Source organism: Punica granatum, chromosome 6, assembly GCF_007655135.1.
Source record: "Punica granatum isolate Tunisia-2019 chromosome 6, ASM765513v2, whole genome shotgun sequence".
Classification (NCBI taxonomy): domain Eukaryota; kingdom Viridiplantae; phylum Streptophyta; class Magnoliopsida; order Myrtales; family Lythraceae; genus Punica; species Punica granatum.
Window position 1 is genome coordinate 21142427 of NC_045132.1, and position 23160 is coordinate 21165586.

The 23160-nt window shown below is 36.3% G+C and overlaps 1 pseudogene; it reads left to right on the forward strand.

Annotated features, from left to right (window-relative positions):
* The first annotated feature begins 9268 nt into the window (after positions 1–9268).
* Positions 9269–10584, forward strand: LOC116210305 (annotated as a pseudogene).
* Positions 10585–23160: the final 12576 nt, after the last annotated feature.

The following is a 23160-nucleotide window of genomic DNA, read 5'->3' on the forward strand; positions in this document are numbered from 1 at the left end:
AATTCCCCCTCTTCACCCATTTTGCCTTTTCACTTGACAGCTCATTCAACATGGAAACATTCGTATTAGATTCAAACCCTTTTGAGAAAATTCTCTCCATATATCTGATGATCATTTTTCGGACACAGAAAACATTCGCTAATATGTTCCAAATTGACACTAATTATTCGTTGTATTGACGAGCATCGAGTCGATTTAAAAGTGACCATAACTCGTTGATTCTTTTCGTTAATCTAAAAATTTAAGTAAGAAGCAACATCATGAATGTGCAAAATTCGCTTCCTGTGTCGAAGACTGATCAGAAGACAGAGAATCCTTTGCTTTCTATTCTTCACTTACTTATCTTATGGCTAATATCCATATGGTGAAACAAAGTAAAGAGAAATTACATTTCAGTCAAATTACTCTAATATTCTTTCTCGCCAGTCGCCACATTTAGCACTGTTATTTGTAGAATTGATGCTCGTCTAGTGACCATATTGGATTACGAAGTTTCCAGCCTCGATACATACACTTTTTGATGCATAACGGAACCAAATCGCGACGAATAAAGTTAAACGAAGTGATGTTAATAAATATATATATATATATATGTAATGAAAAAAGTCTCAAATTTTAACTATATTTAAGCCATTTATATAGCAATTAATAGACTATCAACTGCCATATATTAAAGAGAACAAAAGAATAAGAGAATACTTTTCTTATCTTTTTTTTTTTGACTGAAATTGACGGTCCATATAGAGAAAGTTTGAGAAATCCAGTGAGTGAGAATGGAGCTATTCTATGTATAAAGAGATCGGAAAAAGAAAGAACGAGAAAAGCCCAACAACATCATCCGAATCAAAGAAAGAAAACGGATTGGTGCGAAGAGGGAATAAATGAATGAGTGAGATTAATGTTTTTCTTTATGGATTTGTTTTTTAATTATTACAAAATAGTGTTAGCTTTTTAGGGGTTGGATAGAATTGAAAGCGGACCAAAAGAGCATTATATCGGCATCGGGAAGACAACTTTGGGACCCCTACGTGTCGAGTTCTCAATGGCTTTTCAGAGGCAGCAAAATTATTTCCCTCTCTCCTCTCCTCTTCTTAGGGTTAGGAGAGACCTTCCCCCAGCGGTTTGCATGCAACAACCATGTACGTACCTCCTTGACATTGACTTGTTAAAAGAAAGAATAATATTGTACCCTAGCAGAACTTCAATAATCGATGATATATATGTATACTTTTAATCCCCACCATACATATAGTAAGGACAAATACATAGGATAGACTTAAAATGTGACACGTCATCATCTGTCGTTATCATTCTTTCAGCGATTGAACTGTGTCATTAAAGTGAGATAAGATAGTACTCCGCGTATGCTTTCTTAAGTTACAGAGTTTGTTTAATATTGTCACCTCCTCCCATCTAACCTTCATGTGACACTTCAGGCTACTCGGACTGATGACTGTGCAAGTCGGCCTATATTCCGTACCTCCGATCAGCCCCTCTCTCAAGGTTGCCTGTTCAACTCGAGAAGAAACTTTGACTTTATCTTTCTCGGATGAAACACGGGGTCCAAGCTCAAAGGGACTTCAGGTTGTTAAAAGATTATAGAATATGCAATATTTCGTGCACGTGCTATGAAGATTTTCAATAAAAGATGTATGTGGACCCTCATTTTCAATGGCGAGATATAGAATCATGCCTATATATTTTGTTAGATTAATTTTCACCGGCTAATTATGCAAGTCGACCAAAGTCTTCGAGGAGTCAGTGATGTCAGTGATACAGAATATCTTTTGTTGTTCTTTACTTAAATTTTCACGATTAGTTTTTACCTAGCTGAATTTACAAGTCAGTTTGTTCTTCTTCTTCCTCTTCTTCTTTTTTGGTTAGGTTTATGGTCAAAAAACGTAACTTGGTTTTTCCGCATGCCTATAACATAGTAATCTTTTTTGCTCTTACATCTTTTCAGGAAAAGAAAATATTATTGTAAATTACATGTTAATTTCCATCTCTCGAAATACCTTTTCCTTTTTAATTCTCTAAAAAAATTACTCATAAATTCGACATAACCTCGCACCGTGAACTTTCTTTTTCTCCTTTAATTTGATTGAATGCTGCCATCGTCATTTTCAAATCAGATGCTCCCTCGATCAAAGTCCAATTACTACCTTTTATCTTTTTATGATTATAAGCCTTTAATATGGGGCGTCGATGGCCTGTGTACGTATGGGGAAAATGATGAGTCTGATCGTAAATATTTAATATAATTTAATATTTGTTCTCCGTTGAGAAAAAAAAGGATTTTTTTTTGGGTAGATGAAAAAATGATTTTACTTGACTAACATAATGTTTTAAGAGCAAATATAGCACGCTGCCCTTCCAAGATTGAAATCTAGTTCGTGATATTATATATTGCTCCCTAACAAGTTAGCTCACTGCAAAGACTTACAATTATATCATACGATTGATGACCTTCGTCTCCAAAAAAAAAAATTATAGACGCATCGCAACACTACATATATATATTTAACGTGCCAATTGAATTCAGAATCTCTTGACTTTAGATGAAAGCATGTCCAATCGCACACTGTGCCTCCTTTCTCATGTATTACTATTCATTATCATTATTGTTGAAATATTTTATCAACCTTTTAATGCTTTGTTTAGATGCATCGGGAAATAATTGTCTCCCTAGTTTGTAATCTTATTGAATAGTCGTATATATTATTTCAAGAATGGCTTTTTTAAAATAATTAGAGAAAATGTAGGTGCGTTGCAAGTTTACAAAACTTTTTAAAATGCGGAAATATGTATATGCATGAAGCAGCTAATTGGGAAAAGAAACAGAGAAGAGTATATCATGAAGAAAATAAGAGTGTCTAAGCACCGCTAGGTTCATCTAATGTTCCGGCGGATACAAAGAAATTAGAAATGAACGCAAACTATAAAATATATATGGACCAACTCATACTTCCTTTTATTTCAATTTAACTTGGATATTAGTTAATAGTCAATATGGGTACAATAAATCACAGTGAACATTAGAAGTTAAACATTGAAAATTAATGTAGTAAGAATGGAGCTTGAGACAAACCTAACATGCATAGAAAAGTTAAAAAATGAAATCCAACAGAATCGTCCTAGAGGTTAAACTATGATTCTAATTAATTAAAGTTCTTTTCTTTGACATGTTAATTAATGGGACAAATTCTCCAAACAATATTAATCACTTCTTGAGAGTATAAAACGATATGGGGAAATGCTTTTCTGCCGACATTTACACCCTCCGATTGCTCCGAATGTCAGAGCATTAATTGTTCACCCTTGGACTTTGTGCAATTTACGATTTTGCCACTACGTCACTTTCGCGTGAATTCGGAGGATTGATTCGCATGATATAGCAATTCTGAATATTTATGTTATGTTTGGTTTCATAGTAGGATTTTATAAATTTTATAATAACTGATATTTAAATATTTTATCATTAATTATATTGTTTTACTAACTATTCATACATATATGTATCCACTTAACTTCTTTTAGTATAAAAAAAAATAGTGGTTAAAAATAAAATTACCACTCAATAAAGTAAACTTAAAAGTATGTTTATTAATAGATTTTTAGTTATATATGCTACTGTAAACACAAAAGTAAGATAACTTAAAGAGAAATTCATATAAAGCACGTAGATTTATATGGAGCAAATTTTACTCATGAATTTTAAAGTAAAAGACATAAAAATTTAAGACAATTTTTAAAAATGAAAAATTGTGACAGTTTATTTGAGTTTCATTAGTACTCTTTTCCAGCTATTATGACCGTGTCATCGGGACACGGCATCCCACAGATTAGATGCGTGCGGGCCCTGCGGTGCACCATGCATCCGACAGCGGGGAGACCGTGTGTCACCATGACACATGGTCATATTAAAATTTCCCCTAATCTTAAATTTGATTGATTGTATGAGCTCAAGGATTTCATTCTCGGTGAACAAAAAAAACTATTTCATGAAACATATGCTACATGTAAAACCCTATTCGGCAAATGTACTGATAATAATTACTCATGATTCTCATTCAGACATTAGTCTGATCAAAAATATTTTTACATAAATAGAAAAATCAAATAAAAATGTCAATAAATGATATGAAATGATAAAATGTTATAGAAGAGCTTATAAACTAAAATATAAACTGCATCATGCATGCATGGGATAAAAAATTAGATAAATTTAATAAAAATAATCAGTAAATTCACATTAATTTAAGTTGAAACTTTTACATTTAGGAATGCTTTATTATATAAGTATAAAATAAACTTTGAAAATTGAAATGTATTTTATAATTTGAATGTCAACTATTAAAAAGCTTTTTTTTTTTAATTTTACAAACTAAAAGGATCTAATTAATTGTGTTAGCTTTGATCGAAATAATTTTATTTATTTCATTTAATCGCACCATGTCTGGATTTAATAGTATATTATGAAAATAAAGTATTTTATAGTAGAACAAACAATTTACAATTTCCGAGAAGACCAATCTAAGTAACTAAATATATTAAGTTATGAATAATATTATCACCCAATGCGTCGGTAAATTTACTAGTTTACTATAATATGATGGCAATACTCAACCGTAATTTGTGTATATATATTACATATATATATCTATATATATATATATATATATATATCAAGCATTTTGCTTGCTTTGCCTAAGGTGACGGAGACAGCACAGCATGCATATACATCCTAGTGGCCGTACCAAACATGGAGCACATAGTCCCATAATATACGTGTCGATCTACCAGAGGATGCAGTACGCCTCAGGTAGGGCCTGCATCAGAACTTTTTTCTTTTTTTTTTATCACCGTAATTTCCTGTAATCATTTTATTGCCCTTTTCCCCTCCCTTATTAGGTCATGAGAGATGAGACTCCATTATTAGGGGGGGGAGGGAATTTTGAAGCCTCAGCCGTTAGGAGTAGTAATCAAGTATATATACTAATGGCAAGAATGAATCGAGGGGGGTTGAGAGTGGCTGTCACCCCATAGAATTTTCACATCTTAAATAAATTTATGTATAGTCCTTCAAATTTTAATAAAATTTATTATTTCACCCTCAATTCGAAAAAATTATCATATAATTCGCCCCCTTACTAATCTCACCCTCCTTTAGTCCAACCCCTGGCTTTGTCCCTCACTAATGGAATTTAATTGAGAGTTACCAGAAAGAAAATGTCGGTCGTGTCGTGTGTGCAGGGGCAAGCCCCAACTGCAAGTTTCACTTTCCTCCGAAGAAAGTGGGGGCAATGCTCTCTTTTTCTATCTTCTTTGTTGGCCATGAAGCGGGCGACTGTCGACCGGAATTGTTTTACATAAAATGGAAAATCTCGACTGGTCGAATAGCATTTCATGACTCAACATGCCACCAAGTTCTTGTCGCCAATGGATGGATATAGGAAGCATTTCTGATAGTGGACAGAATAGGTTGGTGGGAGCAGGTTTGAGAAAAAAGATCTTACGTCGTATCGGGGATCAATTCTAGTCGTCAGCATGTACTTTTCATTTTGATTAAAAATGCTACTTTACAAACGAGACCTATAAAAAAAAATAAAGAAGAAATAAAAGGTTGCAGGAAATTTTACTTGCCAAAAATTTAATTTGAAATCTTTTGATTTCAATTTTGGATATGTGCGCGATAATATTTTATTTTTATTTATCTATGATTATTTGGTCAGTATGCGCATGGCATTATACTCCCCTTCTCAAAACGCTGCGTTTTTAACTACATAGACGAAGGAATTAGAAGTGTCAGCCGCATTGAAATGAAAGCAGTTAATCTCTCCATCAGCTATTAGCTGACGGTAAAAGCATGCCCGCTCACTCTTGGGCTTCCTTTATGGGCATGTATACGGCCCAATAGCTTCAAGCCCAATTGTTATCTTCTTATTTCTTTACTTTCGACCATTGATTTATTCTTATCTTTATATTTCCCTTGTGCAGACCCAAAGAACAAAATTGTGTGCAAAAAATACACATGAGTGAAAGATGCCTAATTTGAGGAATTTAGAGCGAGAGAAAGAACAATGAACACGGAATATACGTGGTAAAACCCTCAAAGCGAAGGAGACATCCACGGATAAAGCAGAGAGATTCCACTAGATCAATAAACTAGAGATTACGTCCTCGATATCACACATGTGTTTCCCAGCCCCTGTTACAAGACTCAACCCGAGAATAATTTCACAATCCTCTTAATTCTCGCAACTCTCTCACTCTATGAACCCTAGATGCTCCAAGAGAGTAAATCCGAGAATTTCCAAAATGATTACCCGTGATTCCCGCATAACATTCCATGCTCAGCGGTGAAGCTTTTCCGTGCTCTTTGATTTTCTCGGGCTTTGATTAGTTTACTACAGCCACTAGCATTCCGTGTAATCGAAAACAACTGTTTCAACTGTGCATATATTGTTGCCTAATTCAGTCTCATGACCCTTTATCAGTGATTTATTCGATTTCGTTTCAAATAAAGAGCAACGCTTACGGATCGAAAAATTGTTGTCCGTTGATTTGATTACGATATGAATGTTATATAGCGGGCGGGTGTTGTCAGGTGAAGCTTTCCTTGATAAACGCTGTAAGGCCATGTTTAGTAGGCATAAATGGAAATGATTAATAATGTAATGGAATCAACGATATTAAACCCAATCATTTTTTGATTATAAGAGAGAATCATAGAGTTAGCACAAGAAAATAAAAAATTTAGCTAATAAAGAACATGAGTACTCTCATCACAAGAATCGAACGCAAAAGTTTTTATTGTAAAGAATTATGAGCTTGGCAAGCTATTGGAGATTGTAAAGAGTAGGAAAGTCATCAAGATAATCCTTCTCTATCATTTTTTTTTTGGCTTACATCGAGGGAATGAACAACCAAATTTTGAAAATTTAGAGAATTTTATAGATATTTTGTTAGGTTGATGGATTAAATTTTTAAATTTTTAGGTAATAGGGAATTAGTTAGGGAATGTTTAATCTATTTATTGATATGAATGATTATTCGACTACCCTCTGAGCTTATTTTTTTGTACATATGATTTTTTTAACCTTTTGTACATTTGTTTGTATATTCTCAATATTTTTTTAATAGAAGCTATTATTTTTTTATCAATAAAAAAATCAAACCCGAAATCTTTTATATATCAAATGAGAACTTGTATCACTGTATTATATCCTCTTTTTTTAGATCAATAATTTTACATGGTTGATTCCATTTATTTATTTTGGATGTTCTACACACACCAGGTATGCACCAACTCTTGAAAAACCTTAGCCCTTTGGTTATTATGATTACATCGATTGAAATCGATATTGTGCTACGAGTCACCAGGTTCGAACAGTCATTTTTTTTTATCTTTTTTTATGAATAGTTATTTCTTCTGTCGATCTCCAATTTTAAATTGAGATCGACGTTATTAATAACCTACTATTCATGAACATGCAACTGTAGTCCTTAGAGAACTATATTTTTATATACGCTATATGCAACATTTTTTACTTCAATAATGAAACTGAAAGATGCAAAAATTGTATATAATTTCTTTTCCTATGCAAGTGCTTCAATAACAGATTTATGTACGGAAAGCTCGTGCATGCTTGATAGATGTAGCATTTCCCACTAAGCCTATGAGCTTCAATACTAATTATTTTTTCTTGGACCGATCATATGTGGAAGCATTAGGTTCATTTCACTTCATAAAATAAATTATTTCACTATATATATATATATCCTATAGAGCGTAAAATTTTTAAATACCTATATATGAAGGTATAATATATGTGATTTAGCATCGAAAAGTTAATTTTGTAAGAAATATGAAGTTTCCCCCTTTTTTATAATGTTAAAAGGGCTTTCATATGTATATTAAAATAGAGATTTTTACCTAAAATGACCCATGGTTTGCCTGTTTTGTCAAATCTATCATATGCTTTTTTTTGGTCAAATCTATTACATGGTTTACTTTTTGTATCAAATCTATCCCAGCGTTATCTTTTCCGTCGACATCTAACGGCCGTGCTGACGTGGCGCCTACATGGCAAGTGTGGCCCACTATCTCTCCACGTGTTACGTCAGCACGGCCGTTAGATGTCGACGGAAAAGATAACGCCGGGATAGATTTGATGCAAAAAGTAAACCATGTGATAGATTTGACAAAAAAAAACATATGATAGATTTGACAAAACGGACAAATCATGAGTCATTTTAGGTAAAAAACCTCATTAAAATATTAGTTGGCTTGATTGAGTTTGTTCTGAATAGAGATAGCAGAGATAATGTTGATCCATCCATAACCACTCTTAGCTAGTTTTGATGACATCGATTAAATTCAATATCTGATAGGTTGAATGTTTGTTAAGATTGAAGACATGGAAACAACATGTCGAGTTAAAAAGAACAAAATGAAAGTGACACTCAAGCAGCCAAATGGAACCAAAGACCGACATAAAAATCCTACTAGATCGCATGCTTATAATATAGGATTTTGCATTTATCATTATATCGTGCTTTTCTCCCGCGCGCACGACCCTATATATCTTGTTTAATTTGCTAGGGTACATAATAGAGAGGAGGACGTGCTACTTCAAATTGTGATAGATTCCAATTAGATATATATGGTGGAGAGGACAAGGTGGGGAATACCCAAAGTCTTAATCCTCCTATGACTTTCGTGCAACTCCAAGAATCTTGTATGATTATATCGTGGAAAGAACCGATCAGTACATTTAAAATATTAATTGAATTTGTGATAAAAAGAGTATGTGAAACCTTACTTTTTTTCGAATATAATCTCTTATATTTTCATGCACATAACAATCATATATATGGTTAATTTATTACATATTAATTTAAATAATTGGTGATTTTTTTTTGATATTATGGGGGGGAAAAACACTTGAACTTGATTAATTTTCTCATTTTCTTTCCAATGACTAATGTGGAGACTCCCAAGAACATCCAAGAACACACATTCCCTCATCATACAAAATTATGAATGTGGTAATTTGATAACTATAAAGTGATGGCCTTCCCCGTTGCTCTCAATCATTTCAGCGGCCCGCCAACAAACCCCAACAAACCACCCCCCCCCCCACCCCCCCCCCCCCCCCCCCCCCCCCCCCCCCCCCCCCCACACACACACACACCCACGCACGCACACCAATCCCACAGAGCTCTCTCCCACCAGCTCCCACCATCTCCAACACCCAATTCTTTTTGCTCTTATCTCTTCTCCCTTCCTTTCCTTCCCCTTCACTTCTCCCTATCATCACCTTCCTAATTAATAGTCCTACCTAATAGCGCTCTCAATTCCTAAACAAGACTTGTGTATATGTACCTCTCTATATATAAGTCCCAAAATCATCTCTTCTAGGTGCACTCCAAAGTGAAACACTTGTTAATTATAGTGCTATTTTCTCCCATGTTCGCGACGTCCGGTAAGTCGGACATAACTCCAAAGGCATATTCGTCGTTCCACCAGAGGAAGCATGACTCGGGCGAGCTCGATGTGTTTGAAGCCGCATGGTACTACTCAGGACGGAAAGAGTCCGGGTTGGGCCTTAATGGGCCCTCGCATCGTTGGCGGACGGGGAGAATGAGCCTGGACGAGCATGGGAGGCGGTTCTCACTATTTCTTCACCAAGGGCAGCTCGGGAAGCAAAACAACGACCATAGGCACTAGCATAAACCGAGGCAGACGAGGTCTCCTGGTGGGAGGCTCGCGAGCTTCCTCAACTCCCTCTTCAACCAGTCGAACTCCAAGAAGAAGAAGAAGTTGAACAAGTCTAGCAGCAGCAGTATCGGCTCCGTGCTGCAGTCATCGGGGAAGGAGCACGAGGATCCTGACCAGAGGAGGCGGAGGAGGAGCAGTATAAGCCACTTTAGGAGCTCTAGTACTAAGTAGTGCGACGGAGTCTCATTCCAAGTCAGAACTAGCAATGTTATTAGTAACCATCATACAAATTATGGCAATAACGTTCATCCTAGTGTGACAACTCCCACAATGTCTAACAAGGACTCGAGGAGCTTCTCGGACCATGTGCAAGTCGAAGCAAGTAGTAAGCCCATATAGCTTCCATTGGGGACAAGACGAAGATAGGACCGGGTTCAATTGGTGGGAAATCGAGATCCGAGCTGAAGACGTTGGAAAACAAAGAGAAGGTCATCTGTTGCATGGAGTTCTATAGGAAGTTCAACAACAACAACAATAATAATGCCGGGTGACTGTCGACTGGAATCATTTACATATATTGGTAAATCCCGACAGGTCACATAGCATTTTATGACTCAATATGTCACACCGTTCTTATCGGCAATGGATGGATATAGGAAGTTGCATTTGGTTATTGGACAGAAAAGAAAAAAGAAGGGGAAAAAAAGAGAGAGAGAGAGATAAACTGGTTTGAGAAAAGGCGAGAGGAGAGGAAGAAAAACAGAATAGGTGGTTGGGAGCAGGTTTGAGAAAAGATCTTACCCCGTATCGGGAGCATGTACTTTTCATTTGATTAAAATACTAGGTTTCTTGTTGGGTTACAAGCAGGATCTATATAAAAAGAAAAATATTTTACTGTCAAAAATTAAATTTAAAATATCTTGATTTCAACCTTAACTATATTATTTTTATTTATCTATTATTATTTGGCCAATATGTGAATATCATTATACTCCCCTCTTCAAAACTTTGAGTTTTAACTATGGCGAAGGAATTATTTCGTGTTCCCCTTAAGTAAGGTCTCAGATTCGAATTTTATAAATTGAGAAAATTCATACCGGGAGAAGTTTACCCCTTAATGAGTCAACCCGGCTCAACTGGAGAAAATTCTTTTGACGTTTGTTCCCCTTAAAATAAGATCTCGGATTCAAGTCTTATAAATGGAGAAAATTCACGCTATGAGAAGTTTATCCCTTAGTGGGCTGACCCCGCTTGACTGGAGTAGTCAGCTCAAATTGGACTTTCGGATACCAGAGTGTACGCTAAAAATGTAGTTAATCTCCTTAGTGTACTAAATAGAAAACATGGCCTATTGGGGATGCGGTTGTAGTACTTATGTAGGATGCAAGTGTACAGTTTGACATTCCAAGCCACCCAAAAAAAAAAGAAAAGAAAAAAGCATATTATTTGACATAACTCAAAATGAAATGTCAAGAAAATCCAATGATTTTACACATATTAATAAAATAATTATGTACATTCCACATGAAAAATAATGTATTTGACATGTTATTTCACATCATTTTTATTATTTATTGTATAGATACAAAAAAATGTAATTTTTCTTTTCAAATAATAGTATATTTTTAGATACCTTTTAATTTTGACAAAATTGACAATTTGGTCCCCGAAATATACACCTCACGGCAAATTCATCCCGGAAATAAAATCTGTGTACAAATTGGTCCGGGCGTTGCAAACGGTAGGACGAATTGGTCCGAACGTTGCAAACGTTAGGACAAATTGGTCCTTCCGTTTGAAAATATGAGAAGTCCCTAACGGAACTTCATGAAGATGGCGTTAAACACCTACTGTTCATCATCCCTGTCATTTCCTTCTTCCTTTCACCCGCCCGAAAATTCACGGATTGCCCCCAATTCCTTCTTCTTCCCCCAAAATTCAATCAAACCCTAATTACGCTAGAAATCTTCAAATTCTGGACAACGGCTCAAATCCGATCGAGCTTCATTCTGAAATAGAGAGTGTCGGCCGTGAGGATCGTCGAGGAGAGCATCGGTCATTTGCTTTGCCGAAATCGATATCGTCGAGGAGAGCATTGGTGAGGCGCCATCATTGTAAGGACTTGCTTTGTTTTCAAACCCGGATGTATTCACAGTTATGTTAAATGTATTACATCACATTTATTTTAATGTATTCACCCGTGCGTGGTCTGTTCTTGTTTGGTGGTTCCCGTGCGTGGTCTGCTCTTGTTTGGTGGTTCATGTGCGTGGTCTGTTCTTGTTTGGTGGTTCACCCGTGCGTGAGGACTGGGAGATTGTGATGTTTCACGATGACCTTTTATCGTTTCTTGATTGCGCAAAATTTTTGGCATGTTGGTGTCTCCGGGTGAAGAAACTTAATTATTAGAGGTGACTAGTTTGTGCTTGTTACAGCTTAGTAACAAGCTTACTGCTTGCTACAGCTTACAAAGTTAGTTTGTGCTGCTTCAACCGATAGATGATTGTGGTTAAATCATGCTTCAAAAGATACAAGACTATTCGTTGACGAAAGAATTGATTCAACAGATAACCATTTTCATTTGGTTGTAATTATGACTTAACGTGCTTAGTTTCATTGGCTCCGTGGATACGAGGTATTCATAGAATGCTGAATTCCTTGAAACTTTTGAAATTTATTATTATTCTTTTACATCTTATTTTGTTTTTGGTCGATATATGATATACTTGTATAGTTGGTTACTAGCTTGTTATTGATGTATGGAGTTTGATTATTTCGAACCCGGATGTATTACTCTTGTTTGCAGTCCGGTGGCGATGCAACGGATATGAAAGCGAGCCCCATTTTCGGCTGAGGTTGGTTGCCGACACCATCAGTTGAAGTCCGTGATGCTTGGATGCAATTGAAATCAAACCGTAATTGAGCTACAAATCAAGGAGGAGAAGGGGAATAACCCCGAGAGGATCCAAGAGTCCCAGCGACTACGTTTGTTGATTTGCGTTGCACATGGCTTCCAGGTTAGTAGTGATTGTTGTTTTTGCTGTCTTTGGTTTGTGTTTGGCATGAGGTGATGGATTTTTGAATTGGTTTTATACAGGAATGATGATGAGGTTGGTGAGGAGGATATTGTTGAAGGATATGATGTAGATGGGCAGGGGGATCATTTTGAGTATGAAGGTATTGAGCATGTTGATCCATCAGTTTATTGGGATTCAGAATATATATTTAATGAGGATGCTGAAGGTCATTTGGATGAAGAAGAAGAGCATATTGGTGATGGATCAGATCCCGAAAATGTAGAGCAGATAGTTGTCAGATTATCACCAACAACATCACATATGGTCATCTCAAGTGATGAAGACGAAGGCTATATTTCAGAGGAGTTAGTGGACAAGTGTATATCTGATGAGGACAAGGGTGAAGAGGAGTTGAGAAAGTACCGCGAGTTTGATGAGAAGGCCACATTTGGGGAGGTTCAGTTAGAGTTACACATGTTATTCACAAACTTAACTATGTTCAAGAAAACTGTGGCAGATTATAATATAGCAATAGGAAGGGTATTCAAGTTTGTGAAGAATGACAACGAAAGGGTTAAGGCAAAGTGTAGATCAGAATGGTGCAAATGGGAGATCTTCTGTTCTTGGAGTAATGAGGTGAAAACTTTCAAAGTAAAGAAGTTAGTGGAGCCTCATACTTGTGCTAGGGGGTTCAAAAACAAGCAAGCTAATAAGAAGTGGTTGGCTACTCAGCTTGTTGATGAATTAAGATCATACCCAACGATGTCAGCACATGATGCTTTTGAGTGGCTTAAAAGGTATAGAGGTATTCATGTAGATGACTATCGGGTATACAGAGCAATGAGGTTGGCCAGGAAAATTGTAGAGGGATCTGAGAAGTTACAATATCAAAAATTGTGGAACTACTGTGAATAACTTAGGAGGAGAAATCCTAACTCTACATTTGGTTTGAAAGTGCATAGACCTACTATAGAGCTCCCACCAACATTTGATAGGCTATACATTTGCTTTAATGCAAATGTTCTGGGGTTTAAAGCAGGGTGCAAGCCCCTCATTGGCCTCAATGGGTGTTTTTTAAAGGGGTACTATGGAGGACAATTACTGTCTGCTGTTGCTCAAGATGGCAATCAACATTTCTATGTGATTGCAGTAGCTGTTGTTGAGCAAGCAAGTAGGGATACATGGAGTTGGTTTTTGACAAATTTGCTTGGGGATATTGGACAGTACAGTGACAATGGTTGGAACTTTATATCAAATCAACAGAAGGTACCTATGAATTAACTATAATTTTTTAATATTGACTAAAACTTGAATATTATTTGACATTAAAGATTTTTGCAGGGTTTGAAATTGGCTTTGGAGGAATTATGTCCTGGTACTCCACATAGGAATTGTGTATTGCACATATGGAGGAACTTCTACAGCAAATTCAAGAACATGGACCTAACCAAGCAACTCTGGAAATGTGCAAGAAGTACCACAATGGTGGAGTTTGAACAAAATATGATGATAATGAAGAGATTGAATGTGGATGCATGGGCATGGCTGAAGAGATTCAACCCCGATGCTTGGAGCAAAGCTGGATTTAGTGATTCAACCCCGATGCTTGAAGAGATTTGATGTTATTTGATGGGGAAGATGAATAAACACAGATTGAGGGCAAATAACTTTGTGGGTCCAATTTGTCCAATAGCATAGAGTAGGCTAGACAAGTCTAGAAAAGATAGTTCATATTGGACCCCTGAATGAGTTGGTGATGCAGAGGGTTACAAATTTCAAGTATGGAAGAGGCCCCAATGCAAGGTGGTAGCTTTAGGTGCTGGAACTTGCAGTTGTAGAATGTGGCAATTAACTGGGATACCATGTGCACACGCTATTGCTTGCATGGCTTACAATAATTTGGAACCAGAGAAGTATGTTAATTCGTGGTATTCTACTGAACGATGGAGAGCCACTTATGTCCCGTACATTGAACCAATTACTGGTGAAAGTGATTGGCACCGTACCGAACTGCCACCAATTGAACCACCTGCATTTAAAAGACCATCTGGAAAGCCTAAGCAAAGGAGAAGGCAATCTGAGGCTGAGGCAAGCAACTCCTCCAAAGCAACAAGAAAGTATGGTGAGACCCACTGCTCTAAGTGTGGAGAGGCTGGGCACAATATTAGGAGATGTACGAGTGAAGCCACTAATGATGCTCTAAATAAGAGGGGTAACAGAAGAACAACCAGAGGTTCTAATGTATTTGATTCACAGGTATAATAATTGTTTATTATGTTAACTATGATAAATTCAATTGGCTTTGTGTTATAAATGCTATTTTGCTCTTTTGGTAGGTTGAAACCCAGTTAGGCCCCTCAGGCCCCATTGTAGGGTCTCAAGATTCTATCATCATCGGCCCTAGCCTACCTGTTTCATTGGGATCCATTCGATCGACTTCACATTCTTCTGCTCAGGTTGATTGAATTCGCATTGAGTATTAAAATTATTTTGTCTAAGGGAAGCCAACATATAAATATTGTTTTTATAGGTTCAACGAAGGCCTTTTAGCTCAGGAGTAGGGATACCATCAAACCAAGGTCCTAATTGGATGCCTCCAAGACCATTTAATCCATCTCCAAGTCCAAGCACGTTTCCATTCAGGCTCCCTGCAGTAGTGATGGGTAGAGGCAATTTGAGTACTCATGCTTCTAGACCCCCTCCTATAAGGCCAAGAGTACTTGCACCAGCTTCAACATCTTCAGCGTCAACTTCTCATTCAAGCTCATCACAAGGATCAAACACCATTAGTCGAAGATCTTGAGGAGTTCGTAGACCTGATAGGCAGTTTTTATAGTTTTAATTGTAGTTTCACCTAATTAGATGTCAACAAGACCTACAATAGTTGTATGTTTGTGATTATGTATTCTGTGAAGAAAATGCATTGTGTTATGTATTATGTAGAGAAAATGCATTCTGTTATGTATTCTGTCAAAAACATGCATTTTATTCTGTATTTTGTGGGAAAAATGCATTATGTTATGTATTATGTGAAGAAATGCATTTGGTTATGTATTCTGTGGGAAAAATGCATTTTGTTATGTATTCTGTGGAAAACATGCATTTTATTCTGTATTCTGTCGAAAAATGCAATTTGTTATGTATTCTGTAGAAAAATGCATTATGTTATGTATTATGTGAAGAAAATGTATTCTGTTATGTATTCTGTCAGAAAAAATGTATACTGTCAGAAAAAATGCATTCTCTTTTGTATTCTGTGGGCAAAATGCATAATAGGCAACAATAACAGAATGTCACGCAAAGCCAAACAATAACAGTAGAAAATCAATAGTAGTCATCTTAATACAAATTAGAAGCTCACAAGCCTACAGTATCCCATTCACACGGGGAAACACGTTACAATATCCTCAGACAAACACAAACTAAGGTTAAAACAAGGACGAAAATCAATATACAACATGCAATCTTCGGCATTTTGTTCTCATGTTCATACATTTGAATTTTCTTCTTCATCTTTTTCATGAGCTTTTTATCTTCTCCATTTAAACCTTGTTTCTTCGGGGATGTAAAAGAAGCTCCAATTCGGGGTCCTACAGTCTACTGCGCTTCAAGTTGCTCCTCATTATCCACCCATTCAAAGTATCCACAAGTAAGATCACTTCTCTTCCATAAAGGACAACTAAGGAAACGCCTACCATAACTTTGTTTCCTGGTAGATATTTGCAACAGGAGCTTCCTTCCACACCCACATAGATTGACTGATTCCTCAACTCGTGAAGAAGCTGTGGACTTTTGGACATATTGCTTTGTCCTACTCCATTGACTTCCTTCACCTCCCATATCTAGCTGTGTCTATCTATTTGTTTTCGCTGCAGAGAGTGTCATTTAGAGAGGATCTTAAATCAGAGTCATAACCATTGTCGTGCTTCGAAAAGAGAAATAAAGCAGCGTTTTAAGCACAAAACAGTAAAAATCCCTTTCCGGCCACATCAGATCATATTCATCTGGAGGCATTTCCGGAAAAAATTCAAAGAAAGGAAAAATGTGATGTTTAAACAATACAGAAAACAAACTTTCTGGACAACAGTTCTAACTCCAATACATTTTTTCATGTCTGTAATGTCTATGAGCTCAACAAGCTCAACATGGTACAATATCAGCGGGCACAATATCGAGTGATATACCAATGAAAGAAAACACATACCAATGAACTCATTTTGCAATTACAGCTGACAATGGGGCTCCCTATCATATCCGTTGCATCGCCACCGGACTGCAAACAAGAGTAATACATCCAGGTTCGAAATAATCAAACTTCATACATGAATAAACCAGTGACCAACTGAATGTTGTTAATGTATCCTAAGCTAATTTGCGTGAACACGCATAAAACCTGTCTACTGCATGCTCAAATTTCTTCTTGTTCTTGTTCCATGCTGTGGTATATTTCAAAGAATAGCCTTAACTTGAAAATGTATTTGCAATTTGCTTGCTAAAAACTCATCCGACAGTTCGTTCAGTCCTTTATACTCTCATATTCATGGATAATTCTGTCTGTTGTTCTATGAACTCCTGCAGGCTGTCACCCGCAAGGAAATTGACTTGCAAGTGGTGGAGATTCCAGCCACTATCATTTTTGGAAGATCTTTCTTCGGTAATCTACTCTTATCGATATTCAATGCTTACTTACATTATAACCCCGAAATAAAAGCACGATTGTTCTAGACATACTATAAAGGTACATCAACAATTTGCCGATATTTGAAGCCATTATCTCTAAAATGCTTGATTTGGGAGACTTCCCTATTTCTCTCATTCTCACTTTAGCAAACGTTTTCAATAGATACATTTTGTTATTTGACCAACCTGACAGAGAGAGAGCTGGGCCCATTTGAAGTCTCATTATCACCAGATGATTCGCCTGAAGAGAGGGCTGTTGTGATTAATAGTCTCCAAAAGATGGTAATCTGGTTTGGATTTCGTCACCCTTTTCGAGGCCGATGCTCTCCTCGACGATCTCGACACTGCCGACTCACCGATGCTCTCCTCGACGATGTCGATTTCGGCGAAGTAAATGGCCGATGCTCTCCTCGACGATCCTCACGGCCAACACTCTCAATTTCAGAACGAAGCTCGATCGAATTTGAGCCGTTGTCCAGAATTTGAAGATTTCTAGCGTAATTAGGGTTTGATTGAATTTTGGGGAAAGAAGAAGGAATTGGGGGCAATCCGTGAATTTTCGGGCGGGCGAAAGGAAGAAGGAAACGGCAGGGATGATGAACAGTGGGTGTTTAACGCCATCTTCATGAAGTTCCGTTAGGGACTTCTCATATTTTCAAACGGAAGGACCAATTCGTCCTAACGTTTGCAACGTCCGGACCAATTCGTCCTAACGTTTGTAACGTTCGGACCAATTTGTACACAGATTTTATTTCCGGGACGAACTTGCCATGAGGTGTATATTTCGGGGACCAAATTGTCAATTTTGTCTTTTAATTTTCTTTTTTAGATTTCAAAGTATTCATCTCTTAATTTCTATATTCGATTTAAAACTTATCATTAACAATGAAAAATAAATCATAATATTGATATGTATAAATAAATATAAAATGATAAAATTTTTCTAGTTAATTAATATTGCGATTTTAAAATAAGAAGTGGAAAGAAAGGGGAGAGAAAAGAAATTGAGTAATACATTTTAAAGATTATTATTATTTATGCAGCATTTATAAATATTTATAGTTTCTAATTTGATAGTCCTATTACATATAAGTATCAATGTGAAATATCAATTAATTTATTAAGAATAATTACTGAAGAAAATTTTGATATTTCTGTTTGGGATAACTCTGAGCAATGACAGTGGTCCGAGATGAATCTTTAGCATCAATTATCTACTGAGAGAGTGATTGTTGGAGCTAGTTTCGGTATTTCGATTTTGGATAATCCCGATCAATGATAGTCATTCGGGACAAACCATTAGCATCAATTTATTCAAAATTACAAAAAAAAAATATAAGCAAAATTACGAAAAGTCGATCAGCAATATATTGAGTTTGATATTTTTATATTAGCAATAGATTATAGATATCATATTTATGAGAGTACATCGAGGATCTAATTCTCTTGACATTCATATGCTCTGTCAAAATATAGACTGAGGAATCATTAGCATCAATATATATGATGAGGATTTAAATAATTTTAAGCCGAACTTGGTTTTGTCAAGACATTATGATGAGCCCTAAGCACGTGTGTTTTCTAATAAAATATTCCTACTTATCAAAAAAAAAGAGGGAAAAGAAAGAGAAGAAAGACTATCGTTCCAATACGTTTAATGTACATGCCGATCAACATTGTAAGTCAGTTACTTGAACTCACTACCTTGTTATGAATAATGGATCGTGAGCCCCCGCCACACACAATATAATATGCAATTTTTTAATTAGTTAGTAAAGAATGTACATTTTTTTTTATAAGTGATGGTGATATTATCAACCACCAAAAATTCACGAGTATGTCCGCTTTTCCAAGAAAAACTCAGAAAGAGCAATTAGAAAATAATGGAAAATAAAAAATACAAAATGGAATTCATTGTATTAGCCTTATAGATCTTCCTTATAACAGAAAAAATACAGAACAGAATAAAATCTGCAAAATTGATCAGTAAAAGGACAGTGAAGGGAGCTTGAGTTGCAAACTTAGTATCAACAGGATCCTTCTTCTCAAGTCAATACGAATTACATTTACTATTGCATCGAGGCCTCGCTGCAACTTTTTGGAAGAGCTGTGCTTTACCCTCCACGCCATATAACAAGTCCGAGGGAGAGCCGTGCTTTACCCTCCGATTCGGCTATTTCGAATCAGTGAGGGTGGCGTTTCGTAATTACCATGAAAAGCAAGGCCACTTTAATTATTAGAGGAGTCGGACGATATTCCTCCGGAGCTTTTGGGAGAAAATATAATTTTCAGTGCATATTTCCATAGAAAATATAATCCACATATTGTAAACGCGTTGGTTGGTTCAGGCCGGAAAATAAATAAATAAATAAATAAGGAAGAGATAACGAAAAAAATAAATGGAGGCATTGGTTGGTCGATATCTCGATCGGGCCCAGGTTGCATGGTAATGCTACTGTGGGCCTATGGGCTGCAAGCCTGCAATGAACAAAGGACAGGGCCCACAGTTCAGGCTAACTTGGGGAAATATATGTATATTATTTGTTGCTCTCACGAGAGCCCCCCCAGAAAGAGATGAGAAGCTTTGACCTAAGCATCTTCGGTAAACTCTCAACTCATACTAAATCGTTCTTTTCACATTCCCTGTATTAAAACATAAGATACATTACGTCAACAGAAATTACTTTTGTCGAAAAAGTTAATTTTAATTATAAGTCTCAATATCATGCATGGTGCTCTCCCTTCATTTCCCTCACCATTTGACCCAATCATCTCCTCTCTCTCTCTCTCTCTCTCTCTGTCTCAACGTCTATCTATGTATTTATGTTTCTATGTCATGTTTTTTTTTTTTCATATAAATCTATGTCAGGTATTTACGTACATATGCTTTTCAAAAACCAAACTCTTAATAAAAGTTTTTAAAATAGATGGGCCATTAATTATCCTCTTCGATTTCTCCAAATATAACCGTCTCTTCCTCCTTTTTCAATTTTCATTGTTTTTGTTGGAAAACCCATGAGGCTACTTGGACTTGAATCCATTCGTAATCTAAAAGTTTAAGTCAATGAGTTATTGGACTTTGCTACATATAAGCCCCCTCCATTTTCTTCTTTGGGGCCGATGTGGGACAAATTCTTTTGTCCCTTACCTCTATCATTCGCCCTCACGTGGCAATCTATCATCTTTTTAGACTTTTCAAGTGCCCTTAACTGCCCAACCTAACCACGAGATCCCATACTGTAGTCCTCACTAGACTACGGGCCACCCTCTCTTGGGTCACAAACATTCTCCCTCACATTGAGGTCCAGACCTAGGCCACCCTCGACTTACCTTGAGGTCTCATCTTGGCTGTGGGATCCCACTCGAGGCTCACTACTTGCGGCATTTGAGTTTGGGCTCATGTTGGGTGTGATGTAGGCCTGCACAGTGCGCATGTCTCCCCAGGATAGTTACATTTTTAGCTTTGATATCACATGTTGGACCGGATTTAAATGAGTTCAGACCTATCTGTAACCCAAAAATTTAAGTTAATAAATTACTAGACTCGTACATCTTACAAACTCATACAGTTCGTTTTAATTTTTTCATGTGGGACAAACCTTTCTCCCTTATTTTGAGCAGTTTTGAATTCCCAAAAGCTCAAAATTTCTTATTAAAAAACCGAAGGCCTCCTTTGAGTGGCTATGGTTGAGGCATGAAATTCCATGCATGTTAAACTAACTCAATTATTTCCGTTATTTTTCTACTTGCATTTTTTTTTCATTTATGTTTAACATACTTGCATATTGAATTATACATACCCCTCATTATCTTTGAACTTGCAGGTGATCTATAATACCGTTGCAACGTCTCTTGGTATGCAAATGTTACTTATAATATTTCTAATTAATTAATTAGAAATCCAATAAAATAAACATAATAATACCCTTTTTTTCACCATGAGTAGTCCTCCTTTCAAGTACCTTTCATAAATTCAACTAAGAAAATTATTTATTAAAAGCAAAAAATCTCGCACAACATGTAGGATACAGAAGTATTTTGAATTTTGATAATATATTCTCATTATCTTACATATTCCAGTCATCCATAATAAATATGTAAATGTTATTTATAACATATCAATTAAATATACCCAACTGTCGACTCATTAATTATATTTTAAAAATATATTACAAAATATATTAACTAAAATTTAGTTATATATATAGAGGTCCGCCCAGCACGTGGAGTAGCTTTCTATTATTCAACATTTGATGTCCTATAAGCGTTCATTGATTTTCTCTGCCTTTCTCTATGCTTTTTGTTCCCCTCATCGTAAGAGAGTCCCATGCTGAGCTTATCCTAATATAGGCTTAGGAGAAAGGAAAAGGTCTCACCAGCGACCCAAAAACATTGAAACTCTAATCCTTTCCAAACAAGAGCATGTACTACTTCATTACATCTATTTTCGCGTATAAAGGACCATATTCTTCCTGTTCAGAATTTTGCATAATTAAAAAGGACCCGGTAATATTACAGAATAGAGGGTCACGTATAGGGATTTTATATGCTGCTTGGATGGAATTTAATTCCGATTTAGCCTATTGCCACCAATTTTAGAAATCACCAGTTTCGTCTATTTGTTGGCCTGGAATTATGACAGCGGTTATTACCAATAACCGCTCAGTAGACATTTGTATAATTGTAATAGTAGTCCCTTTATCCCGATATTCCGGTTTAAGGTGCAGAATGTACTGCTCTAATACCATCTTCCAAAAATGTATCATCCATATATATATACACGCACGACAACACCCTCAAAACTCGATGAGTCTGAAAATATCAAAAATAAGTACCCGATTCCTTTTCCTCACCATCTAGTACATCAGATAAGTTTTCTGATCTTGTATATCTTCTGTATATATTAGAGACAAAAAAGGAAACTTCGAGAGGATAAATGATGTTGTAATAAAGCAATAATAGTCGCTTGAACAGTTTTTTTGTGCGGACGACGCTCGACCGCAATAGATAATGTGAGAAGTCGATCAGAAGCAGACCGATATTTTTCATGTCACCTATGTGGGGAGCATTATATACATTCAGTTCTTTTCATTTTTCATCTCTGCCGGAGCATCCAACCACTTTATATTAATTATTAATCTCTAATTTGACATACAATGTTTCCATATATATGTGCGTGTGTGTGTGGACTGTGTAGTGTATATATAAAATACATGCGAGGCTTCAAATATGTTGGATAAATTGGGAATTATCATTGGTCGAATTATTGCCTTTAGAAGTTAAGTTTGAAGAACCTGCAATTTAAACATAGATGTTATTATTTTTAGAAACATGTGAAATGCATGCTAAGCCGGATGAGGGGCACATCGTCAGGTTCGGAGAATCGAGAACATGAGACAGAACAAAGAGTATTCGATTCAAATTAGTATACTGTCGTGAAAATGAAGGGCGGATGCATATGGCCACAAGCTTGGGATTTTATTTGGGTGAGTATGTGGTGGTGAATGAAAATGAGGAAGGGAACCATTGTGCTTGTGTTCTCCCTTTTAGCTCCAAAATATATCTAAACGGATACTAATAATTGGCTGTGCTAATTCGAAATTTCACGATCATAGATCTTGCCAGACAAAAGGGAGCTGGAGATTTTCAGTCGCGATATTCATGTGCACGCCATATTCTGATTAGGAAGAACATGCAATGACATGCGTGTTGCATGCATACATTTCTTTTGTGTCTAAAATT